This window comes from Stegodyphus dumicola, chromosome 7 (assembly GCF_044657685.1).
Source record: "Stegodyphus dumicola isolate Sdum_Otavi_A_Nest chromosome 7, ASM4465768v1".
NCBI lineage: Eukaryota > Metazoa > Arthropoda > Arachnida > Araneae > Eresidae > Stegodyphus > Stegodyphus dumicola.
The window spans coordinates 7,746,206-7,774,126 of record NC_140774.1 but is presented as its reverse complement, the minus strand read 5'-3'; the positions used below and the strand labels follow the sequence as shown (position 1 = coordinate 7,774,126).

The 27,921-nt window shown below is 37.1% G+C and overlaps 1 long non-coding RNA gene across 1 annotated transcript; it reads right to left on the bottom strand.

The window, feature by feature from the left end:
- LOC146996090 (uncharacterized) lies at positions 1–27,753 on the bottom strand. Its single transcript, XR_015041938.1, has 2 exons — positions 27,390–27,753; positions 1–368 (listed from the first exon to the last, which is right to left on the bottom strand). It is a non-coding gene; the product is annotated as an uncharacterized LOC146996090 (long non-coding RNA).
- Positions 27,754–27,921: the final 168 nt, after the last annotated feature.

Here is a 27,921-nt window from a genome sequence, read left to right as displayed (position 1 = left end):
TACCAAATCCAGAGGATGAAGTCATATAAAAACAAATTAAAAGCACACATTAAAATTCAAAAGACACAGTCTTCAAAACAAATTACATTTGGTAATAAAAGCCAGTCTCTTTTAAATAATAAAATAAATTACAATTCGCCTCTCTTCCGATTAAATGGTTTTTGAATGGTGCAGTGGTTTCGAATACAGACAGCCAAGCAGCTATCCACTGGATCAACTGTGCCAGATCTTCGACGAAATCCAGACACATGACACGTTTCCATTCCATGAAGGACTTGTTAGAACAACTTTCATTTCATTATCTCACCACCACATGGCTGCACTATGCAGGAAGCAGTTTATTCGTAGTTTCGAGGATGGCTTGCCTCCTAGTATGAATTAGTAGAAAAAATAATAATACATTATAAAATAATGATTTATTGGAAAGATACTGGTTGTAAATTTTGCAAACTAATTTGCAGTTTTTTTTTTTTTTTTTTTTTTTTTTTTTTAAATTTTTCTAACTGTTTATTTAATTGTCTAAGTTTGTAATTTTTCATTCTTGTGTTTTTAACTGTAATTCAACTGTAACTTCGAATAGAAGAGGGAGTCTGTCTGTCTCTGAGATGATATGTTGAGAGTACATGTGGAATATGTGTAAATAAACTCTTGCATTATTTTTGCTGATTTATTTTACTGTAACGGAATCATTATTAATATTGATTAAACGATTAAAATAATTTATCTCCGGATATGGACATTTGATATCGCCAGAACATTCATAACACGGACAGACTTAATAAAAGACAATATGATTAAGTTAAAATATTCACAAACTGATAATATGATAGGAGATTTTCTTACTAAGAGTGTCAGTGAAGAAAAATTAATGTATACATTGAAAATAGTTTCCTTAATTTCTTTAATGTGTTATGTATTGTTTGTATTTCTTTTTTGAATTGAAAAAATGCTGCTCGTAGGAGGGGTGTGTTGGGTAGAAACGAGGAAACGTTTTTCTTATGCGCATGCGTATCAATTATGCTGGCGCGGCTGTCTCTTCTCCCGACACATCCGTCATTCGAGCGTACGGAGATGGTGAGATAATATATGCTGTCTGATCTTTTTATTCATTATTCGTGTAAATGAAGTATGTTGGCCTAAATTGATGGCTTCTTTACTCTAAATATGGGCCTCTGAACCACAGTTTTAATTTTACTTCGATTTTTTCCAGACGAATTTCCATCTCTTCTAAATCCGATTCTGCTTCACTAATATCCACTTTTACAGGCAATTTGAAGTAATCCTTTTGTAATTTAGCTATACATCTTTTGACGGTGCATACAGTTTCTAATTTTACTTCTAATCTGGTTATAATATTTTCACTTATGGGTTCAACCACCGATTCTAAAAAGGTTTCTAAACGGGTGATTTTACCCTTTAGGGTAGTTTTTTTCACGCTTTAACGAATTCATTTTTTTCTTCCATTATTATGAACACAGGTTACACAACACAATTGCTTCGGAAGAAGAGCACACTATCGTTTTCACGAATTTACTATTTATATGTCGCTGATTCGTTTCTAATTCGGGCACCTCGACCCAGATATTCCAAACTATAAAGATAATGAGATAAATTCCGGAAGAGAAGAAGAGGAAAAAGTGGTCCCGTGATCTAGTGACAACAATCTCCGCACGTGCGCTGTTTACGATGGAGTCTATAGCAGATGCACCACTAAAATTAATTGATTTTTCTAATCTAGAAATTGACAGCTATTGTGAAAAAATTTAAAAAGTACTCTTGGAAGTAATTTCTCTTTTCTTGATGTCAATAAAAAGGGTCTTCTCTTGTTCAAGGAAAACCATGTGAATAACATTTATTTTGAAGTAATGTCAGATAGTAAGGTATTTATAGTAAGCTGCGTTAAGGCACAAATGAAGAAAACAGTTAATTATAAAACGTCTGTGCAAATTTCTGCAGAAAATGATTTAAGATTCATAAATTTTCTTTTACGCATAATACCTACCAATATTCATGTTTTACTTTATTAGGAATATTAAGTGTATATCAGTAATTGAAAAATATTCCCGAGACCTTGAATAATGTTTTCCAAGCTTTAAAATGCAAACATAATAATGTAAATATTTGTTAATAGTTTAAGCATAGTTGTTCTAAATTATTGAAATAGTTGAATTCACGCAAGATCTCCTTATTTGCAAAAACATAAACACCAATCCAATTTTCTCTTATTAATTGCAGTGCCATAGAGAACATATTATACCACTGAATTTTTATTAATTTCGTCACGTTGTGTTTTAATAATGTGGCTGTTATAATATAGTTTTAATCAATACGCATAAATGTAGTATTTTTTTAATCGCTTTCTACTATAAAATAAAGAAATATCTATGATCAAAAAATTATTAATTTCATAGCTAGAATTACAGCGAACTCAGTTGTGCAAACCAATACAATTTTCTTTTTGACATTTTTACTGTAATATAAAAAATAAATGTTAATCTGAAGTTCATGCTATCTATAGATTTAGTCAGTTATGAACAATTAAATTTCAAGGGGTACAAAATTATGTATTAATTTTGAACTGTGTATCATATTAGTATCACTACCGTCACATAATTTTAGGGCAACTGTATTTATAATGTTCCAGACATTTGAGTCTAACATTTTTTAAAACCATCTTGTGCTTGTCAGGCTGATAAAATTGTGACTTAAAATTATTATAGTAATTACATTTTTTTTTTTTTTTTTTTTTTTTTTTTTTCAGTGTAGAACAACATACATGAACATTATTTTATGTATTTCCTATTGCAGTATACAGAATTATTGCAAATGATTTATAAGATTTTAAAAAAGTACTGAAAATCATTAAAAAACTATTAAGTTAATTAATACTATTTTAAATCAAGTAGAAATATTCCACATTTTACTGATAAAACTATAAATGTTCAATGTGTGTTGTTCTGGTTTAATGATGTACATAGAAATGAGTATCCCAATCTTCCCAACATGTATTGTAACTTTTTCGACACTGTTTCTTTAGAAATGCTTGGCCATCTAAAGTTGTTGCCTTTACAAAGGCAAGTATTATTCTTAAACTGTCAATACCATCTCATATTCTGGTGGGTTTTTGGAATATACAGTTGCATTGTGGTGCTTTGAAATAATTTTGCATAGTAACAAAAATATAAATGTTGCATATTTCCAAAACACAAAATACAGTGGTGGCCAAAATTGTAGACACTTTTGGAAATTTTTATGTTTTTGAACTTTGTATGCTTATAGAAAATGTTACATTTCGCAAAATGCAAACTTGTATATGTCATTTTAAAGAGAATTTATTACTGAATTCAGTACAAAACACAAAATTCAATTATTTGCAATAAAAAAAATATTATGTACTTTAATATAAATAAAAAACACAATTATGAAGCGGTTTGTAATGTCTAGCTTTCCTGGCCAATCACTGTCCTTGTTTTGAGAACCAATCAAATGTTAGTAACTGCCAGTAGAAGCTGACATCATGTTTACACTTGAAAACAATTCATTATTTTGCTTTGTTCTGTAGAAGGACCTGTTTCTTATACACTGCAATTACAAGAAGCAATGACATCAAATAAAAGAGTAGATTGGACACCTAGAAAGAGATGTAATATTATCGTGTTACGAGAAAGTGGTCTTTTCTGTGATGAAATTGCAAGACAGGTGGGTGGTTCAGTGACTACATCTGGAGTCCGAAAGTTTTGTTTACGATATCAGGAGACAAATTCAATATAAAACAAAGAAGGAAAAGGCCGAAAAAGGTGAACCACATCTATTGATGACAGAAGAAAGAATAAAGGACTATGTCTCCAAGATAGAAAAATGTCATCAGCGGCCATCAGAAGTGATCTGAATGATGCTGGTGTTTCTGTCAGTTCAAGAACAATCAGGACAAGATTAACAGATGTTGGACTGAGAGGTAGAATTCCACGAAAAAAGCCTTATCTTAATTTTCAGTAACGAAAAAAAAAAGACTACAATAGGCAAAGGAACACATTAATTGGACAGATGATCAGTGGTCACAAGTTATATGGAGTCATGAAACTAAGATATCGTTATTCGGTAGTGATGGGCGAAAATATGTAAGACGTAGAATAGGAGAAGAGCTACATCCTGACTGCATTCAAGCAACTGTGAAGAACCCAGTTAGTGTTATGATTTGGCCATGCATGTCAGCAGATGGTATCTATCGGTCGCCTTCATGTCATCTATGGGACACTGAATGCCAGAAAATACATTGACACTATTCTAGAACCAAAACTTCTACCTTTCATCAGAGATCTCTTTTCCAACAATGCTTCGTTTATTTTTAGCAGGATTCTGCTCCTTGCCACACGGCCAAAAATCGAAAGAGTGGTTTCGTACAAAGAGATTAAATTCTTGTCATTGCCAGGAAACAGTCCTGACCTCAATCCTATCGAAAATTTGTGGCACCGTTTGAAAACTCTTGTCCGAATGAGCTGCCCATCAAATAAAAGGGAACTAATTGAGGCTATAATTGTTTCCTGGCATCATGTAATAACGAAAGGAGAGCTTAAAACTCTTTTCAGCTCAATGAAACGTCTATCGAAAATTTGTGGCACCGTTTGAAAACTCTTGTCCGAATGAGGCGCCCATCAAATAAAAGGGAACTAATTGAGGCTATAATTGTTTCCTGGCATCATGTAATAACGAAAGAAGAGCTTAAAACTCTTGTCAGCTCAATGAAACGTCGATGTGAAGCTGTAATCAAAAATAAAGGGTACCCTACTAAGTACTGATAACTCACTGCAATCATCACTATCTAATGGATATCGATAACTATTATCGTTTAACTTTTTTTGTATTGCAAATAACTGAATTTTGTGTTTTGCATTGAATTCAGTAATAACTTCTCTTTAAAATGATATATACAAGTTTGCATTTTGTGAAACGTAACGTTTTCTATAAGCATACAAAGTTCAAAAATATAAAAATTTCCAAAAGTGTCCACGATTTTGGCCACCACTGTACTTCCTCAACATTTTCATAAATGAACACTAATTGGCTGCATGAGATGAACACAAGAATGTCTCTATATGTAAACTTAAATATTTAACTTATCTGCTATTGTTATATGAATGTGTGTGTGATTCATAACTTAAAAATTATTGGACTTTGAAACACACTGAATAAATTGTAACAACTTTGCATAGTTGGTCTCAGAATTTCATTAATTTTCATATATTTTATTATAGATTCAGACTGCTATTTGTGAGTGTCCTGGTGGATCTAATCCTGCAAGTTGCAAGCGTGTTTTTACACTGCTTTATGCACTGGTTGATTATAGTCAAAAAAATTATATGAAGCCCCAACTAAATAGCTACAAAAACGGCATCAACCAAGGCCAAACCTCTTATCACCAAAAAAGAGTTCAGATATATTTAATCCACATGCTTCCAATTATTCAACCACGAATTCTGTTAAGTTTTCAGCACTTTTTGGAGAAAGCTGTAATTTCCCTATATTCTCTGTACTCGAATGTACAGACCATCTATTTAAAGTCGGAACAATTTCCCTACCTGCATTGGTATGTACCAGGCTAAATATTGAAATGCCGACTTCTTAAATATACAAGAGGTGCTTTACTTTCAGTGAAACATAAAGTGAGTGAGTGAGTGAGTGGGGTTTTTGGCGCAAAACCAAAGATGATTATGACGCGCCAAACACAAGGTGAGATGATCAAAATTTATGAAATTAAAATACAATAAATAAAAACAAGTGGACAATTGTACCTAATCCAGAGGATGCAGTCATATAAAAACAAGGTAAAAGCAGACATTAAAATCCAAGACACAATTCTCAAAACAGATTACATTAAGTAATAAAAACCAGTCTCTTTTTAATAATAAAATAAATTACAATTGGCCTCTCTTCCGATTAAACGGTCGAGAGGTAAGTCACAGGTATTAAAATATTTCTGACGAAGATTGTTAAAACAGGGACACTCAACTAAAATATGACGGACAGATAAACAAACATTACAATTTAAACAAACAGGCTCATTCTCAGCTTTTAAAAGGTAGTTATGTGTCACTTTAGTGTGACCAATTCTGAGGAGAGTCAAAAGAACTTCCTCCTGACGATTTCCAGCAAAATCCCAGTGCTCGATTCTGGGCTTTACATTTCGCAACTTGTTGTTCAGCTGAACGTCCCAAATTTGCTGCCAATTTTTTTGGATCTTCCCCTTTATGACACAGCAGATGTCTCTAAAAGGAATAAGGCGACTGGACAGTTCAACAGCAGAATTTACCGCGATGTCTGCAAGCTCGTTTCCCTTCATTCCTGTATGCCAGGGAACCCAGCACTACAGAATTTCATATCCTCGTATCTTTAAGTTTATATGAATTTTCAGAACATCCACCACAACAGGATTTTGAGTGTTGGAAAAAGCTTCCAAAGTTTTAAGGGCACTATACGAGTCTGTATAAACTATGAATTTTTTGTGGCAGAGCTTTGAGATGTACAGAAGACCATAATATATCGCCGTTAGTTCAGATGTTAGAACTGAGAAAGCATGGTGCAGGCATCTGCCCTCTATGTAATCTTCAAATACAAATGCCATCCCGACATGATCATTTGACTTAGATCATTTGTGCCTGTGCTCAGCAAAGAGTTGTCTGTAAACAATCTCGTTAGTGCTTGCCTTCCCGTGATGTTTAAAAACATCAAGAAGCTGAATCCGTGACTTTTCCCAAGGTGGGATTTCAAAATTCTGTACTGCTTGGGAGCGCATATCAGAGAGGGAATGTTCCTCAACAACAGGGCGAACTCTTAAAGCAAAGGTAGGAACACAGGATGGACATGTTTCAAATAATGTGTTGCACGCATTATCAAGTAATCCCAGCTTATAAGGATGTTCAGGTTGCGATAGGATATTAAAATATTGCACAAGGTACAATTGCTCAAGAGTCAGATAAAGTGATGGTTCGTTAGAGCCAGCATACAGGCTCTGGACAGGAGTTCTGAAAGCTCCTGAACAAATCCGCAGAGCTTGATGGTGAACAGGATCCATTTTAACAATACTGTTGACCGGGCGGATCCAAAAACAACTGAGCCATAATCCAGTTTAGAGCGGACAAGCGCTCTGTAAATGCGAAGCATAGAGCAATGCTCTGCACCCCATGAGGTGTTCGCCAACACTTTTAAAATGTTTAGTGTTTTTAGACACTTCTTTCTCAGGTTTAAAACATGAGAAAGGAAAGTCAATTTTCGATCGAACGTCACTCCTAGAAATTTTACTTCGGCCGCAACAGGAAAAATTGTACCATTTAGATATAACTCACGTTCAGGATGGAGACCGCGCTTCCTGCAAAAGTGCACACACAATGTTTTCTGTTTCGAAAAAGTAAATCCCTGATTGTCTGACCATTCTTGGATCTTACTCAGAGCCATCTGCAGTTGCCTCTCTACGTATCTCATGTCTGCCCCTTGACAGCTAATCTGCAGATCATCAACATATAGAGATCCCAAGATGGTGGGAGGAAGTTCTTTTAATACAGAGTTTATTTTAAAATAAACAGGGTTACACTAAGCACGCAGCCTTGAGGCACACCCTCTTCCTGTTCAAAAACATCTGACAAAACAGAGCCAATTCTTACTTGAAAAGTTCTAGCGTTCAAGAAATTCTGAATGACAATTGGTAGGTTGCCGCGCAAGCCACTCTCATGAAGATCCCGAAGTGTACCCTATCTCCATGCCTTATCATAAGCTTTCTCAATATCAAAGAATATCGAGACAAGGTGACTTCTTCTGACAAAAGCTTTTCGAATGGTTGTCTCTAAGAGGAGCATATTATCTACGGTAGTCCTCCCCTTTCGAAAACCACTTTGATAAGGCGATCTAATATTATTCTTTTCCAAGAAGTAGACTAGGCGGCTGTTTACCATTTTTTCAAAGAGCTGTCATAGGCAACTCATAAGGGCAATTGGCCGATTGTTGGCAGTTTTCTCGCCACTCAAAAACTAGAGACAAGGTCTGTTCCAGTCTCTCGTGACAAGCCCCAAACTCCGTAGAGAGAAACCAGGAGGGAGAAGGGAAGGGTAAAAGTTCCAGCCAAGAGGAGATCAGACGGAAAAGAGGATAGATCACTGGGGCTCCAGAATCGTGACACCCGTCTCATCAAGAAGATGATCTTCTGAAGGGCTAGGGTACCTCGGGATTGCCACACCCGTACTCACAAAAGTGAGCCCCATGAGGGTTGTAGTCTGTTGAGTTTTGTTTGGTGGAGTCTGCATACTAACTGATGTTTGGGTGGCAACTGTGCGAGATCTTTTAAGAGCATTGGCGTAAGATGTATTTGGTCGTAGCTGTGTGCTTTGAACTATTTTTCTGGCTTCAGCATAGAGATGTTCCTGGTAACTTTTACAGTCTGCACTTCTTTTTCGGTTTTCCATTTTGGGCACAGGCGTGAAAATGCTGGGTGCTGACCCTTGCAATTTATACACAACGGTGCAGCGGTACAATTTTCAGAATCATGGCCAATCTGTGAGCATCGGGCGCATGTGAGGCTGCCACGACAAGACGTCTTAGAATGGCCGAAACGCTGGCACTGGAAGCATCGCATAGGGTTCGGAATATAAGGTCTTACAGGAATATTTAGATATCCGGCCTCAATATTCTTAGGCAGAGCAGGCGTGTTGAAGGATCACGTGTTTCGTATCTATCAACTTACTTTCTTTACACATCTTGATCCGCCTAACACCGCAGACATTTTGGTCAGACAGCTCGGATGCAATCTCTTCTTCAGAAGCATACAGAAGGTCGAATTCCGATATTACACCGCGACAATAATTCAGTGTCTTATGTGCTGTTACTGTGACATTCGCTTGTCCAAGATGGGTTATTTTAAGTAAAGATGCAGACTGGGTGGGTGTAGTGGTATCAATAAGCAAGTCTCCAGAGCGGAGACGCTTTATATTTCTCGGCGCACCAATACAAGAAAGGATGCACTTATTTATTACAAACGGAGACATCTTTTGCAGCTCGCCAGGACTAGAGACTACAAGGAAGCGTGGACTATCAGTAATTACTTTGGCATCGGCATCGGTACGTATTTTCTTCGTAAGAGATTTATCAATTACCTCAATACTTCGGTCATTTTCATTTGTTTTAATAATAAACATAGAACTGATGATTAAAAAATATAAGATTCGGGTCCGACGGCCCCGTCCGCCATGGAGCCCAACAAGGGAACACAGATTCCTGTGTTAGGGCTAGCCGGACCTATACGCAAACTAAAGCCCCACAGTCGGCTTTCCCGAAAGCAGGTACTCCCGAGAGCTTGACACCAAGCCACTGACACAAGGACTAGTGACCAACCGATTGACACCCGTGAGGACGACTAAGGTGCCCGCCGTTTAGCTGAAGCAGAGGCCAAAGTAGTGTGTTGGGGGTTGGGGGCAGTACCTCGCCCCTCAACTACCAGGACCCTTCTTTCCAGCGACACGGGTCTCCACACACGGCAAACACGTGGGCAGTTTTCTCGCCACTTGAAAACTAGAGACAAGGTCTCTTCCAGTCTCTCGTGACGAGCCTCAAACTCCGTAGAGTGAAACCACAAGGGAGAAGGGAAGGAAAAACGTTCCAGCCAAGAGGAGAGGAGATGGAAAAGAGGAAAGATCACTGGGGCTCCAGGATCGTGACACTCGTCTCATCAAGAAGATGATCCCCTGAAGGGCTAGGGTACCTCGGGATTGCCACACCCGTACTCACAAAAGTGAGCCCCCTGAGCTTTTCACAAAAGTGAGCCCTGAGTTTGAGCTCACAAAAGTGAGCCCCCCAAGCTTTTTTTCCCCTGAGGGAAAAAAAGCTTGACAGGAAAGATAGCTTAAACTTAAACTAAATGTTAGTTAAAATAAATATAAACCCTACAACAGAACTGAAGAGAACTCTCCAAGAAGCTTGGAACTGTTTAAGCCCACAACTCATTCATCATCTCAAGTATGGTAAATGGCTGTGCAATGTGCCTAGCCACACGCCTTATGAAATTGCAGCATCATTAATTTATTTAATGTTTTTTTTTTTTTTTTTTTTTTTTTTTTTCTTTAATGTGTGAACACTTGCTATTCTCAGTTTTCTTTCAAACTGCTACTTTGGATAATAAAATTAATTATTCTCGTTCTTTTGATTTGCTTCCTTATTTTATAACCATTTTACACTCGCATATCACGTTTCCCGCCATTCTGATTTACAGTTCCTTCTTTATTCACATAATTATCAATTATGTTTAACTTTTGGACACCAGTCTATATTGGAGAATTGAAAAATGAACTTTTTTTTCTAGAAAATATTTTTTATATAGATGTTTATAATGAGAAACTAAGTTGCTAGAAAAACCAATTTCAGATGTTATCACCAAAAAATTCATTCAAATTACAGTTAATTTCTATTTATTGTATAATATAAAAAAAATACCTTAGAAATGCAGTTTAATATGATAGAGTTCAAAACAGGGTTAAGTCCAACTTCATATCTTTGCACCAGATTCAATAAATCTAATTATTAATCTAATCAATAAATCTAATTAATAATTTAATTAAATAATCAAGATTATCGCTGAACGCTTTTTAGCAGCCATTTCTGTAAAAAAAAAAAAGGCGGCAAAAAGGGAAGTTTGAGCGGTAACACCACGTGACATCAAATGCCATAATTTATTCGACAACTAACGATATCTGTTGGCCAAAAACGTAAACTAAACTCTAATACTTATACATTTATTTCAATGGTTAAACGGGGAAATAACGGGTTGCACTCCTCAATAAAGGAAGGAAAACACATTCTCGCGGAAATCGCAGGATGAGCAGATTTTGCTACATTTATAGTTGCTTATGGAAATAGCGGAATGAGCAGCCAGAGGGTTAATAATTTTAAAATTAAATGGTTAATTATTATGAAATTAATTAATAGCTATTTAATTAATGTTTATAAATTACTATTTAATCAATATTTATGTAATTATGATTTAATCGATAATTATTAGGTAATTAATTATTATTTATTGCAGTAATTAAATAATGAAAGATTAAAGTAATTAAATAATTAAAATTAAATGTTAAGAGATGAATTAAATTTAATAAGCGATTCATAATATAATTTTATTGCTAAAAATAAAATTTCTACTGAAATCGCTATTCAGTTACATAAAAGAAGTGCCGCAGCCTTCTTGTTTAGAGCTTCCGTGCATTCCGACTAGAATTATGATTTATTTCAAAAACTAAGCACCAGAGCCAGCACCGGTGAGCTCCGACCCAATTTTAGCTCTGATCGTAGGGGAGGAAAGTTTTTTTTACATTACAAAAATTAAATATACTTAAAGAATAGCTGATGAAAATTCATATAATGCTAGAAACAGAATGAGAGCATCAGGGTATGAGTGGGTGGAAACATAAAATGAGGGGAATGTTGGTGTGAGAGACAGCATTCTGTTTGACCGCGGCTCTCAGCTGAAATATTTATAGCCATCAAGCAGATGTGTGTCAGGGGTAAAATGAGTCCTGAATCTGACTCCTAAGGATGAGTGTAAAATTGCTGGTTACACTTCCAACCTCTCTGAAGCTAAATATAATATGAATAAAGAAATTTTGCAAAATCTTAATTTTCACAAATGTCTGCATTTGGTGGTATGGTCGCATATAATTATACTCATAGTTAGTTATTCATAGTCTGTTAAAATTAATATTTACCCTTCCTTAAAATTTTTTTTTTTTTTTTTTTTTTTTTTTTTCCTAGTTACTTCAAAAACAAGCTTCGTTTGCTTTGAACAGCTTGTGAACAGTCTTTTTGGTTTGCTAAAGCTTTGTGTCAACATTTAACAATTTGCCATGGCACTTTATTTTCAAAACAAGTTCTGACATTTCAAACAGTAGAAGAATTTAAGAATTGGAAAAACAGTTATGAAGCTCTAGAAAGTATAAATTTTGTTAAAAAATGGTGAAAAAGAGTGTATTGATAATCAGCAGAAACAGTATTTTTATTGTAACTGTAGTGGTTTCCACTCTGTAAAAAGTGAAAATATTAGAATAAATGCAAAGTCAAGGAAAATTGGGTTGTCTTGTGCTTGTACAATGACAGTAACTTTAAAAAATGATAGTATCTTTCTTATCTATTGAGCTTTTCCCACAACATTATGGTCACCAACAAAATGTAGGTTTGTTATACTTAACAGAAAATGAAAAACAAGTCATAGCATCAAAACTGGAACAAAAAGTTAGTACTGATGAAATTCTTAAAGGCATTCAAGATAAAATACTAATATCTCTTAAGCCTAGTAGATTTCATTTAGTTAACAGACAGAATATATACACTAACTACCAATAAGTATTTGGACACCTGTGATAGAAAAGAAAAACTAACTTTATTCAAATATAGTTGGTAGAGCCCTCACGAGAGGTAATTACAGCGTAGACCCTCCGGGGCAAAATTTCCACAAGTCTTTGTATGACAGCTAGTGGTATTTTCTTCCACTCGGCTTGGAGAAGACATAGAAGTTCCTTCACCGATTTTGCACGGGTAGTGCACCCTGAATTCGGCAATGCAACTCGTCCCAGAGGTTCTCAATAGGGTTCAGGTCTAGACACTGGGCAGGCCAGTCCATTCGATGAACTCCATTGGCACCATACCAAGCCTTGGTTAACGTCGAAACATGACAACTGGCATTGTCGTCCTGAAAGTAACAGGGGTCCAACCCGTAAAACTGCCACAACGTAGTAAGCACATTATCATCCAAAATAGTGCAGTAGGCATCGGAGTTGAGCTTACCATGAATGGGGACCAAGGGTCCCAGCCCATACCAGGAGAAACACCCCCAGACTATAATTCCACCTCCTCCGAACCTGACTGTTGGCAAAATGCATTCTGGCAGGAGACGTTCTCCAGATAGACGCCAGACCCAGACCCTGCCATCCGAACGGTAAAGGGTGAACCTTGATTCGTCACTCCAAAGAACTCGTTTCCACTGATCTACGGTCCAATTTCGATGTGCTTTGCACCACATTAACCGAGCAGCGCGGTTGGACTTTGTGATCAAAGGCTTATGGACAGCAGCACGACCATGAAAACCAAGCAGATGTGCTTCCTTACGGCTGGTATTCATTGAAACAATACTCCCGGATGCCTGCTGAAACTCCTCGCGGATGAGGGCCATCAGTTGGGTGCGGTTCTTCCGAATTTCTCTGGACAGCACTCGTCGGTCTCTATCTCCCACTTTCGTTGGTCTGCCGACTTGGGGCACATTCCGACAATCACCGCTCATCTTCCACTTCTTACTCACATAGGCCACTGTCGATTTTGGATATTTCAGATCGCTAGATATGTCCCCTAAGGATCGGCCACATTTGTGATACCCGATAATTATACCTTTCTCGAAATCAGAGAGCTCCGAACTGCGAGGCATCTTGCATGCGACTAAAGCCGATGCTGTTTCCTATACGATATATGCCGGCGAATCCGCGACGTACCTTAGGACCGCAGAAATCGTCATTTGCATAGGTGTCCAAATACTTATTGGTAGTCAGTGTATAATATTCAAAGTGCAATGAAACTTAGTGATTTTAAAAGGCATGAAAATGATGCAACTGGTGTTGCCCTTCTTCTGAATGAATTGTCAAATGATGAAATGAGTAACCCTGTTCTAGGTTACAAGTTTCAAGGTACTGAAGCAACTGAGAAATTCAAAGATTTAAATACAGATTTTTTTTTTTTTTTTTTTACTTTGCATGCAACATCCAATTCAGCTAGCAATGATAAAACTTTTGAAAAACATATTGTGTGCGTTGATTCAATACATGGTACTAATAAATATAAATTTAATTTAATAACTTTATTAGTTGTAGATGAATATGATGAGGGTTTCCCAGTAGCCTTTTCTATTTGCAATCGAGAAGATAAATCAGTGTTAAAGATTTTTTTTCACTTATTAAAGGAAGAATTTTGGAAAATTTTACCCCTAAAATTTTTATGTCAGATGATGCTCCTGCATTTTACAATGCATGGGTAGACATTTTCGGTGCAGGACCAAAGAAACTGCTTTGTGCATGGCATGTAGAAAAAATTCTGCGCAAAAATACAAGCATTAATCAAAGATAAAGAACTTGCATGTCAAGTGTATAAATCTATTATAGTTTTACTACATGAACAAGATGAAAGAAAGCATTTATCATGTATGTTTGATTCAGTAGCTGATCGTAGAAGAACATACACAAGTGTTAATTCATGGGTGTTGAGTAATGTAATGGCTCTTTAACTGCATCATTTTATATAAACAAATGAACGTCTTCTCGATGCTCTGTAATACTTTATTTATTTTTGTATTACTTTTTTTTTTTATTCCGATATAGTGGGATAGATGTTCTACCATTAGAGACATTTTTATTACTCTTCGATTTTTCCGGCAGATTAGACGAATATTTTGTATCGCTTACACTGTAAAAAAAAATCTGTAAGGTTACTACGAAAAGTCGTGGAAACTGGGATGCCATGGATTATTTGAGTAATCAAAACAGGAATATTCTTAGTAACTTTACAGAGATTATACCTGTAATGTTTACAGATGTTTGGTAGTAGTGAGTGAGTTTTTTGGCGCAAAAACCAATGATGATTATCATGCGCCAAACAAATGGTGTTTGGTAGTAAGAGTAGTAGTAGTAGTAGTAGTGGTAGATTTATGGCGCAAAGCTCTATGGGCTATAAACGCCAAACGCAGGATTCGTATTTCAGCATATAAAGTATAAAAGAAAAAAAAACTAAAGCAACAGCACACTTTTAAAATCGAGGCGAGTGAGTGAGTGATTATGGCGCAAAAACCAGAGATGATTATAACGCGCCAAACACAAGATGGGATGATTACAATTGATGACAATAAAATACAAGACATAAAAACAAGTATATAAATGTACCAAATCCAGAGGATGAAGTCATATAAACACAAGTTAAAAGCACACATTAAAATTCAAGACACAGTCTTCAAAACAAATTACATTAGGTAATAAAAGCCAATCTCTTTTAAATAATAAAATAAATTACAATTGACCTCTCTTCCGATTAAACGGTCGAGAGGTAAGTCACAGCTATTAAAATATTTCTGGCGAAGACTATTAAAACATGGACACTCAATTAAAATATGACGAACAGATAAAAAAACATTACAGTTAAAACAAACAGGTTCATTTTCAGCTTTTAACAGGTAGCTATGTGTCACTCTAGTGTGACCAATTCTGAGGCGAGTCAAAAGAACTTCCTCCTTACGATTTCCAGCAAAATCCCAATGCTCAATTCTAGGCTTGACGTTTCTCAACTTGTTGTGATGCTGAACATCCCAAATTTGCTGCCATTTTTTCCGGACCTTTCCTTTGATGACACTGCAAATATCTCTAAAAGGGATAAGGCGACTGGACAGTTCAACAGCAGATTTGGCTGCGATATCTGCAAGCTCATTTCCCTTTATTCCAGCATGCAGGAACCCAGCAGTACAGGACTCCATAACCTCGAATCGTTAAATTTATATGAATTTTGAGAACATCCACTACCACAGGATTTTGAGTGTTGGGAAAAGCTTCCAAGGATTTAACCTTTTAACTGCCATGCCCGAGATTGGTGTTCGAAAATGTCACGCCCGAGTATTACTCGGGGTAATTTTTTTTTAGTGCATCGTATTGTTATACCCGAATATATATCGGGAGACGTTTATTTCGGCTTCATCTCTTTGTCAAACCCGACTGTATCTCGGGAAAAGTTAATATGCGCTCAATTTAATAGATGACAGCACTTTACTGAAGATTTCAAAGGTTAGAGGTTATAAGTTCTTTGGTGCAAAGTGCACGGGATCTTTTTGTTGTAAAATGACGTCCAATTCTTTGAAACGTTATATAGATGATTTAGATTCTTCAACCGAAGATGAAGGATGTGTGTTTGATGAGCAGTATTCATGATACTTCCATGGTCAGCCTCAAAAATAAAAAAATCGAGATATACTCAAGCCGAAGATTGTTTCTAATTACAGTCTAACTGTGGGTGGTGTAGATCGCTGTGATCAGGAAATATCCTTTCATCCAACAATCCGAAACATCAGAAAAGATATTACAAAAAGATACTTTTACATTTACTAGACAAGGTTGTCTGGAACTCATATTTGCTCTATAAAAATGTAGTAGGGAAACGTATTACATTTTTACAATTTCGAATTCAAGTTGTAGAAGAGCTTTTACATAAATATGATGACGAAGCTTCTGGACAAAAGAATGTTAGCAGAACACCTACAATAGATAACCCTGCCCGTATTACTGAACGACATTTTATATCCCATATTCCTCCTACTCCTGCGAAACGTGCGACTAGAAGACAGTGCAAAGAGTGTTGTTCGAAAAAGGATAAAAATGCGGAAAAGATAAGGAAGGAAACACGATTCTGGTGTAGTGATTGTGGAGTTGGTTTGTGCTTGGAAAAGTGTTTCCAGTTGTACCACACAAGACTGAATTACTGATCTACTAATAGGTATTCACTTATACGAGTATTTATTTATTTTTTAGAAAATAATTGATTTTTTTCATTTTTAGAAAATAATGTTCCACTAGAAGCGAAATTTACAACTGCCATGTTGAGTGGCAGCTGCCTCAAGCAACTATGCAGTGGCTACAAAACTTTAAAAATTTTACCCATGTACTTCAAAATATCAGTTTTGAACTACTTAAGTATATTTTATTTTGTACTAAACATTTGATTTTTGCAATAAAAAAATTTGACAATTTGTGTACCCAAATCATCAAAATAACTTGACAGTTAAAGGGTTAAGAGCACTATCCAAGTTTGTGTAAACTATGAACTTTTTGTGGCAGAGGTTTGAGATGTAGAAAAGACCATAATATATTCAGTCAGTTCAGATGTTAGGACTGAGAAAGCACGGTGCAGGCATCTGCCCTCTATGTAATTTTCAAATACAAAAGCCATTCCGGCATGATCATTTGACTTTGATCCATCTGTGTATATCGGATAATAACTGTTATATTTGTGCCTGTGCTCAGCGAAAAGTTGTCTGTAAACAATCTCGTTAGTGCTTGCCTTCACGTGATGTTTGAAAACATCAAGAATCTGAATCCGTGAATTTTCCCAAGGTGGAATTTCAAAATTCTGTACAGCTTGGGGGCGCATATAAGAGAGGGAATGTTCACAATGACAGGGCGAATTCTTAAAGGAAAGGTAGGAACACAGGATGGAAGTATTTCAAATAAAGTGTTACACACACATTATCGAGTAAGTACAGCTTATTGGGATGTTCAGGTTGGGATAGAATATTAAAATATTGCAAGAGGGACAATTGCTCACGCCTCAGATAAAGTGACGGTTCGTTACAGTCAATGTACAGGCTCTGGACGGGAGAGGTCCTGAAAGCTCCTGAACAAATCCGAAGAGCTTGATGGTGAACTGGATCCAGTTTTAACAATATGGATCCGCTCGGCCATCAGTAAACAACTGAGCCATAGTCCAGTTTAAAGCGGTCAAGCGCTCTGTAAATGCGAAGCATGGAGCAACACTCTGCACCCCAGGAGGTGTTCACCAAAACTTTTAAAATATTTAGTGTTTTGAGACACTTCTTTCTTAGGTTTAAAACATGAGAAAGGAAGGTCAATTTTCTGTCGAATGTCACTCCTAAAAATTTTACTTCGGGCGTAAATGGAATAATTGTACCATATAGACATAACTCAGGTTCAGGATGGAGACCTCGCTTCCTACAAAAGTGCAAGCACACAGTTTTTTGTTTCGAAAAAGTAAATCCCTGTTTGTCTGACCATTCTTGTATCTTATTCAGAGCCATCTGGAATTGCCTCTCTATGTATCTCATGTCTGCTCCTCGACAGCTAATCTGTAAATCATCTACATATACTGATCTCAAGATGGTGGGAGGAAGTTCTTTTAATACAGAATTTATTTTTAAACTGAACAACGTTACACTAAGCACACAGTCTTGAGGCACACGCTCTTCCTGTTCAAAAACATCCGAAAAAACAGAGCCAATCCTTACTTGAAAAGTTCTACTGTGCAAGAAATTCTGAATGAAAATTGGTAGGTTGCCGCGCAAGCCACTCTCGTGAAGATCCCGAAGTATACCGTATCTCCATGCCTTATCATAAGCTGTCTCAATGTCGAAGAATACCGAGACAAGGTGGCTTCTTCTTACAAATGATTTTCGAATAGAAGTCTCTAAGAGGAGTATGTTATCTACGGTTCTTCTCCCCTTTCGAAAACCGCTTTGATAAGGCGATATAATATTATTCTTTTCCAAGAACTAGACTAGGCGGCTGTTTACCATTTTTTCAAACAGCTTGCACGCGCAACTCGTAAGGGCAATGTGTCACCAACAGTATTCGCAATTTCTTCTACAGAGCTAAACACTCAGCCATCTTTTTCCAAAAAGGAAAGTGAGTGGTCTTTATATATTCCGCATGCTTTTCGAATAATTTCCCAAACCTGCTTACTAGGCATAGAGGATGTTATTGATGACACATACGAAATCTAGGAATCCCTCTGGCTCTGCCTCCTTACTTTTCGTGCATTTGCTTTGCTTCTTTTAAATGCTATGAGGTTTCGCAGAGTTGTATATCTACGAAACGTACCCCGTGCTTTTTTCTGTTTTTTCAGTGCTTCATAACAGTCGCGATTCCACCACGGTTTCGAATATTTTAGTATTTTTCCTGATGTTCTAGGAATCGAAAGCATAGCTGCCTGAATAATAATAGTATTAGCAACAGCTTCAACAGCGTCATCGATATGCACATCTTCTCCCATTTTCTCTCTCAGCTCTGCAACGGAAGAGAAGAGTTCCCAGTCTGCCTGTCCAGAATAAACCGAGGGGCTCTCGACACGGGGTTTACTCCTCTTCGTTCAAGTGATACAAAAATGGGATAACGATAGCTATTGTACAGGTCATTTCCGACACTAAAAGTGCAAAAAAGCGACAGAGATGGTGAACAGATAGCAAGGTCGAGAGTGTAGAATGTCCTTGAAGGCTCATGGAAGTAAGTATCCTGCCCATTATTCAGGAAACAAAGGCTATGATCTTCGATCATCTCCTCTATTTGTCTTCCTCGGGAATTTGTATCTTTACTTCCCCAGAGTGGACTATAGCCGTTAAAATCTCCTATTAGGATAAAAGGCTCAGGCAGCTGCTCTATTAGATTATTTAAATCTTGCTGATCAATGTGCTCATTAGGAGGCAAATAAAGAGAAAAGACTGAAACTACAATATCAAAATTTACTTGTACAGCGACAACTTTGAGAGATGTCATCAGAGGAAAGAAACTTGAATTATAGTCCAGTGAGGTGAGGAGACATACACCTCCACTGGCACGCTCACCTGCAAGGTTATCCTTCCTGACGAGAGAAAACCTCCGAAGTTTTGCATGTTGATCAGGTTCCAGGTTCATCTCTTGTATTGCCAAGCACACAGGATGATAAGCATTGATAAGCTTTGATGTCAAGGAAATTTCGGTGGAAACCGCGACAGTTCGATGACACGAGGATGGCCATTATGAATGGTTTTTGTTTTTTCGGTGCTGTTCTTTTGTTTTTCGTGGAAGTAGATGCCTGGGAAATTCCAGACCCTCTTCTACTTCCATAAAGTCTGAATTCGCAGATTCAAAAATCATCTCATCGAGAGAGCTATTGCTGTTACTTATATTTTTATTTCATATTTTTTGTGTGGCAGTTTTGGGCTTACTTTGAATAACTGTTTCTTTTTTTCTTGTACTATATGGGTTGCATTTCCTTCTTTCTTGTTGGATGCAGACGGTTGGGTTTTATTTGGTAGGTTCTGTGTGCCTATTGATGTTTGGGTGGCAACTGTACGAGATGATTTAACAGCACTGGCGTATTATGTATTTGGTCGAAGCTGTGTGCCCTGGCATAATCTTCTGGCTTCCGCGTAAGAGATGTTCCTAGTAACTTTTGTAGTCTGGATTTCATTTTCCGATTTCCATTTTGGGTACAAGCGAGAAAATGCTGGGTGGTCACCTTTGCAATTTATACACAAAGGCGCAGCGGTACAATTATCAGAATCGTGGCCAATCTGTGAGCATCGGGCGCATGTGAGGCTGCCACGACAACACGTCTTAGAATGGCCGAAACGCTGGCATTGGAAACATCGCATAGGGTTTGGAATATAAGGTCTTACAGGAATATTTAGATATCCGGCCTTAATATTCTTAGGCAGATCAGCCGTGTTGAAAGTAAGGATCACGTGTTTCGTGTCTATCAACTTACCTTCTTTACGCATCTTGATCTGCCTTGCACCGCAGACATTTTGGTCGGATAGCTCAGAAGTGATCTCTTCTTCAGAAACATACAGAAGGTCAAATTCCGAGATTACACCACGACAATAGATCAGTGACTTATGTGGTGTTACAGTGACATTCGCTTGCCCAAGTTTAGTTATCTGGAGTAAAGAAGCAGAATGGGTGGCTGAGGTTGTATCAATAAGCAAGTCTGCGAAGCGGAGACGCTTTGTATTTCTCGGCTGACCAATACAAGACTGGATGTATTTGTTTATTACGAAAGGAGACATCTTATGCATTTCGCCAGAAGGGGGGTGAGTGAGTGATTATGGCGCAAAAACCAAAGATGATTATGATGCGCCAAACACAATGGTTTGATGGGATGATTACAATTGATGACATTAAAATTCAATAAATAAAAACAAGTAGACAAATGTACCAGATCCAGAGGATGAAGTCATATAAACAAAAGTTAAAAGCACACATTAAAATTCAAGACACAGTTTTCAAAACAAATTACATTTGGTAATAAAAGACAAGTCTCTTTTAAATAATGAAATAAATTACAATTGACCTCTCTTCCGATTAAACAGTCGAGAGGTAAGTCACAGCTATTAAAATATTTCTGGCGAAGACTATTAAAACATGGACACTCAATTAAATTATGACTAACAGATAAGCAAACATTACAATTAAAACAAACAGGCTCATTTTCAGATTTGAGAAGATAGTTATGTGTAACTCTAGTGTGACCAATTCTGAGGCAAGTCAAAAGTACGTCCTCCTTACGATTTCCAGCAAAATCCCAATGCTCAATTCTACGCTTCATGTTTCTTAACTTCTTGTGATGCTGAACATCCCAAATTTGCTGCCATTTTTTCCGTATCTTCCCCTTGATGACACAGCAGATGTCTCTAGGCGAGTGGATGGTTCAACAGCATATTTGGCTGCGATGTCTGCAAGCTCATTTCCCTTTATTCCATCATGTCCAGGAACCCAGCAGTGCAGGACTTCATATCCTCGAATCATTAAATTTATATGAATTTTGAGAACATCCACTACCACAGGATTCTGAGTGTTGGGAAAAGCTTCCAAGGATTTAAGAGCACTATACGAGTCTGTATAAACTATGAACTTTTTGTGGCAGAGTTTTGAGATGTACAAAAGACCGTAATATATTGCAGTTAGTTCAGATGTTAGGACTAAGAAAGCATGGTGCAGTCATCTGCCCTCAATGTAATCTTCAAATACAAAAGCCATCCCGACATAATCATTTGACTTTGATCCATCTGTGTATATCGGATAAAAACTGCTATACCTGTGCCTGTGCTCAGCGAAGAGTTGTCTGTAAACGATCTCGTTAGTGCTCGCCTTTACATGATGTTTGAAAACATCAACAAGCAGGATCCGTGAATTTTCCCAAGGTGGAATTTCAAAATTCTGTACTGCTTGGGAGTGCATATCAGAAAAGAAAAGTAGGAACACAGAATGGACGTGTTTCAAATAATGCGTTACACTCATTATCAAGTAAGCACAGCTTATTGGGATGTTCAGGTTGGGATAGAATATTAAAATATTGCAAAAGGGACAATTGCTCATGCCTCAGATAAGATGATGGTTCGTTAGAGTCAACATATAGGCTTTGTACAGGAGAAGCCCTGAAAGCTCCTGAACAAATCTGCAGACCTTGATGGTGAACAGGATCCAGTTTTAACAAACCAGATGACCGAGCGGATCCATAAACAACTGAGCCATAGTCCAGTCTAGAGCGGATAAGCACTCTGTAAATGCGAAGCATGGAGCAACGCTCTGCACCCCACGAGGTGTTTGCCAAATCTTTTAAAATATTTAGTGTTTTTAGACACCTCATTCTCAGGTTTAAAACATGAGAAAGGAAACTCAATATTCGATCGAACGTCACTCCTAAAAATTTTACTTCCGGCGCAACTGGAATAATTGTACCATTCAGATATAACTCAGGTTCAGGATGGAGACCGCGCTTCCTACAAAAGTGCACAATGTTTTCTGTTTCGAAAATATAAATCGCTGTTTGTCTGACCATTCTTGGATCTTATTCAGAGCCATCTGCAGTTGCCTCTCTACGTATCTCATGTCTGCCCCTCGACAGCTAATCTGTAAATCATCTACATGTAGTGATCCCAAGATGGTGGGAGGAAGTTCTTTTATTACAGAATTTATTTTTAAACTGAACAGCGTTACACTAAGCACACAGCCTTGTGGCACACCCTCTTCCTGTTGAAAAACATCCGAAAAAACCAAGCCAATCCTTACTTGAAAAGTTCTAGTATTCAAGAAATTCTGAATGAAAATTGGTAGGCTGCCGCGCAAGCCACTCTCGTGAAGATCCCGAAGTATACCGTATCTCCATGCCTTCTCATAAGCTTTCTCAATATCGAAGAATACCGAGACAAGGTGGCTTCTTCTTACAAATGCTTTTTGAATGGATGTCTCTAAGAGGAGCATGTTATCTACGTTGTTCTCCCCTTTCGAAAACCACTTTGATAAGGCGATATAATATTATTCTTTTCCAAGAAGTAGACTAGGCGGCTGTTTACCATCTTTTCAAACAGTTTGCATACACAAATGGTAAGGGCAATTGGCCGATAGTTGGAGGGGTTCCTTGGATCTTACCCTGGCTTCGCAACAGGAATTACAATAACTCTCCTCCATGCACTGGGGAAAATATGATCCTTCCACACTCTATTGTAAAGCGTGAGAAGGGCATTCAGTAACTTATAGAACAGATGTTTTAGCATTTCATTATTCACACCATCAAGACTCAGAGAAGACCTATGTGTCTGTAACAAACCTCACTTTAACTCTAGCACCGTAAAATCTCTACTATAAGGCTCAAAGTTGGAAGAGTTGAAAGCGATGGGATTTTTCTCAGAGCGTTGCTTGATAGAAAGAAATGCAGGTGAGTAATTTCGGCTGGAAGAAATGGCAGCAAATGTCTCACCAATAGTATTCGCAATTTCTTCTATAGAGCTAATCACTCGGCCATCTTTTTCCAAAAAGGAAAGTGAGTGGTCCGTATACAGTCAAAAGTCGTTAATTCGGACACCCATAATTCGGAATGATCTATAATCCGGACCTCAAAACTAAAAACTTTCTGCGCATGCGCCGCGTTGACACATGCGCATAGGCGTTTACGTGTGCGCGTAAGACCTTTTACGACTGCGCATATGAGTGTGCGCAAGTGCAGAATACGTTTTTGCGTGCACGTTTTATGTATAATGGACATATAAGCTAAAATTATCTATTTCAGTTAATGTTGATGATTGCGTTGTTCCTTAATTTTCGAATTGGATCCAGCTTATTATTTTTTGCAGACTGTAAGAGCAATTTTATAAAAGTAAGCTTAAACTTTCGATTATATCAAATAGAATTTCCGATATATATTTGTTAACATGTAAAGGATCTAAAGCGAAAGTATGTTTTGAAATCCGAAATCTGTTTATCAATTTAACGCTGCTCGGCGGGGGGAACGCCGCGCGTAATGAATTGGAAGTTGATTTGTCAGCACTATCCTTATCTTGCGCAGATGTTTTTATTTGGCTTATTATTCCTTACCAAATGTAGTATTTCATCTCGATATGCTCCATCTTTGATATGATTTAAAACAAGTTCCTCATCATTATAATTCGCTTTCGATAGCGAAGAAAAGTAACAGAGGTTGTTGGAAACGAAAAAATTTCGATTGACAAATTAGTCGGTGTTCTTAACACAGCAATTATAGGACTTGAACAGCGGAACTTTGTAACTGAACAAGAAATTATGTCTGTTTAATAGAATTAAAGAGAAAGTATTATCACATGAAACGAAGCAAAACTTAAAACAACTTACATTGAAAGAAATGTTTAATAAAGTAAACAAATAAATATTAAGCTTTTTCTTTTTGCAAATTTTGATACCCTTTAGATCATAATTGTTCTTTATTTCATAAATTACGGTTTCATATTTTTAATTTTAGAATTTCTGCATGCCATTTTACGAGATTTAAACTGATGATCTGTAATCCGGAAAAATCGATAACCGGAATCGCCGAAGTCCCGACGAGTCCGGATTAACGACTTTTGACTGTATATACCGCATGCTTTTCTGACTCTCTCCCAAACCCGCTTACTAGGCGTAGAGAATGTTATTAATGACACATACGAAATCTAGGAATCCCTCTGGCTCTGCCTCCTTACTTTTCGTGCATTTGCTTTGGCTCTTTTAAATGCCATCAGGTTTCGTAGAGTTGGGTACCTACGAAAAATTCCCCATGCTCTTTTCTGTTTTTTCAGTGCTTCATGACAGTCGCGATTCCACCACGGTTTCGAATATTTCATTAATTTTCCTGATGTTCTAGAAATGGAGAGCATAGCTGCCTGAGTAATAATGAGCTGGCAGATATCACAGCGAAATGTGCTGTTGAACTGTCCAGTCGCCTCATCCCTTTTGGAGACATCTGTTGTGTTGTGAAACAGAAGATCCGAAAAAAATGGCAGCAACTTTGGGATATTCAGCTTCAAAATAAATTAAGACATGTAAAACCTAGAATTGAGCACTGGGAATTAACCAAAAATCGTAAGGACGAAGTTCTTTTGACTCGCCTCAGAATTGGTCACACTAGAGTGACACATAGCTACCTTTGCAAAATGCACCAAACTGGCTCATAATCTCCAGTTTTACTATTGGAACTCTTACCAGGTACCTGCATGAATTTTATCGAAAACATACTGAACACCATACAACAAATTTTTTAAAGGATTTTGTGAATTTCAATCTCTTCATGACCTAGTGCATACAGCAGATAAAATATTCCAATTTATATAGATGGCACAAAATAACCTTTTAAGTCACATGCCAAAAATTCTACAGCTACCACCACTCATTCATGAGTCAGATTACTTTTAGTACAGTAATCATTATGAATTATTAATCCGGACTCGTCGGGACTTCAGCGATTCTGGATTATGGGGTTTTCCGGATTATAGATCAGCAATTTAAATCTGGTAAGATGGCAAGCAGAAATTATAAAATTAAAAATATGAAACCGTAATTTATGAAATAAAGAGCAATTATGATCTGAAGGGTATCAAAACTTACAAAAAAAAAGCTTAGTATTTATTTACTTTATTAAACATTTCTTTCAATGCAAGTTGTTTAAAGTGCTTCCAGGAAAAATTCAAGAAATTCCTTTTTCTTTTCTCTTGTGTCATCCAATGCCATACTCCTCGCATAATTTTAAGATGGATATGCCTTGCAGCATATCCATTTTTTGCAGCAATTTCACTTTTTGTTTGATATACATCGAAACATGCTTTTGCTTTGCAAATCCGGTACAGCTTGAGTATAGGACCCCATTGGCGATTTTCAGCTTGGCACACTTGTGGCGCACTGTTTTTCTGGTAACCCAGTAAATTCTAGAATACTCCACTACGGAAACCCTGTCGCATTCCCGCATGTTTTAAACTGGAAAGTGCCATTTTCTTTGCTGGAGCAGAAGAAGTTGACTGAGTAAACTGGTTGTACTGATTTTTTTTTTCCCCTATTATTTCTATTTTATTTCTCTATATTTTTAGATTAAGATGCCATCTGTGTTAAGCGTTGTAGAGAAGTTTCAGAGAGTATTAAAGGGGAATTTAAAATTTGAATTTTCAAATTTAAGGATGACCTTAGGAAAGCGTGGTGTAGCCAATAGATTGTTTCTTGTGCATTTATGTCAAAATCAGCAATTATTCTTAGACTTTTTTAAAGGAAGCAGGCTTGATAAAGGGGGGATTTATATGTGAGAAATGTAATTCCGAAATGAAATTTAAAGCTAAAAAGTCAAAGTCAAATGGTTTTATGTGGATGTGTAGGAAAGTGACGGCAGGAAAGGAATGTGGATCTCAGAAGTCAATTAGATATGGATCATGGTTTTGTAACAGTAAGCTGAGGATAGATGATTTTTTTTTTTTTTTTTTTTAACATACGAAATACTTAGAGGGAATAAAACTGCAGCTATTGAAGAAGAGTACTTTTTGGCTTCTAATACATTAGCAGACTGGAGGCAATTTAGAAACGAAACTATTTTAGATTATATAGAACTATCATCGGAAAAAATAGGTGGTATTGGCAAAATAGTAGAAGTAGATGAAAGTAAATTTGGAAAACGGAAACACAATAGAGGGCATGCAGTTGAGGGGCAGTGGGTTTTTGGAGGGGTTGAGAGAGATTCTGGCAAACTATTTTTGGTAGCTGTCCACGATAGGAGTGAGAGAACATTATTGGGCATTATTAAGGAGTGGATTAAGCCAGGGACCATAATTTATTCTGATAGTTGGAAAAGCTATGATTGTTTAAGTAGAGAGGGTTTTGAGCATTTGAAAGTAAATCATAGTTTGCATTTTGTTGATTCAGAAACGGGGTGCCATACAAACACAATAGAAAATACATGGAGACATGTAAAAAGCTCCTTGCCAACACATAATCGGCAAACAGATTTTAAATTTTATTTGGCTTTTTATATTTTCACTAAATCTTGCAAGGAGCAAAATATTGATATATTCAACAAATTTCTAGAAATTGTAAGGGACATAAATTGGACAGAGAGTAGGATTTCTTTGTAAATTTACCATGATTTTGTAAACTTTACTAAATTTCCAGCATTTCTTTTATTTTTAATTTAAACATGTATGCTGAACTCCTGTTTATGCTGAGTTTTACAACTCAAAACTTGCATTTTCAATACTGCTGCTTAAAATATGCCTCCATGTACTTGTGTATTTTCAAACTTTTCTTTACTTTTAATTTAAACAGGCATTCTTAACTCCTATTTTCATGTTTTTAATTTAAACATGTACTCTAAGCTCCTATTTTCAATTTTACAGCTTGTAATTTGTATTTTCAGTATGACTGCTAAAAATATGCCTGTTTATTTATTTATTTTCAGTTTCACTGTTTAAATATATATTCTAAATTTGCATTTAAAATTTTTCTTGTTAAAATGTGCATTCTAACATCTATTTTCAATTTCAACTGCTTTTACAAGGCTAAACTTTTATTTTCAATATTACTACTTACCCTCAGGGGGCTAACTTTTGTGAGTACGGGTGTGGCAATCCCGAGGTACCCTAGCCCTTCAGGGGATCATCTTGATGAGACGGGTGTCACGATCCTGGAGCCCCAGTGATCTATCCTCTTTTCTGTCTCCTCTCCTCTTGGCTGGAACTTTTTCCCTTCCCTTCTCCCTTGTGGTTTCTCTCTACGGAGTTTCGGGCTCGTCACGAGAGGCTGGAACAGATCTTGTTTCTAGTTTTTGAGTGGCGAGAAAACTGCCCTCGTGTTTGCCGTGCGTGGAGACCCGTGTCGCTGGAATGAAGGGTCCTGGTAGTTGAGGGGCGAGGTACTGTCCCCAACACACTACTTTGGCCTCTGCTTCAGCTAAACGAGAGGCACCTTAGTCGTCCTCACGGGTGTCAATCAGCTGGTCACTAGTCCTTGTGTCAGTGGCTTGGGGTCAAGCTCTCGGGAGTACCTGCTTTCGGAAAAGCCAACTGTGGGGCTTCAGTTTGCGTATAGGTCCGGCTAGCCCTAACACAGGAATCTGTGTTCA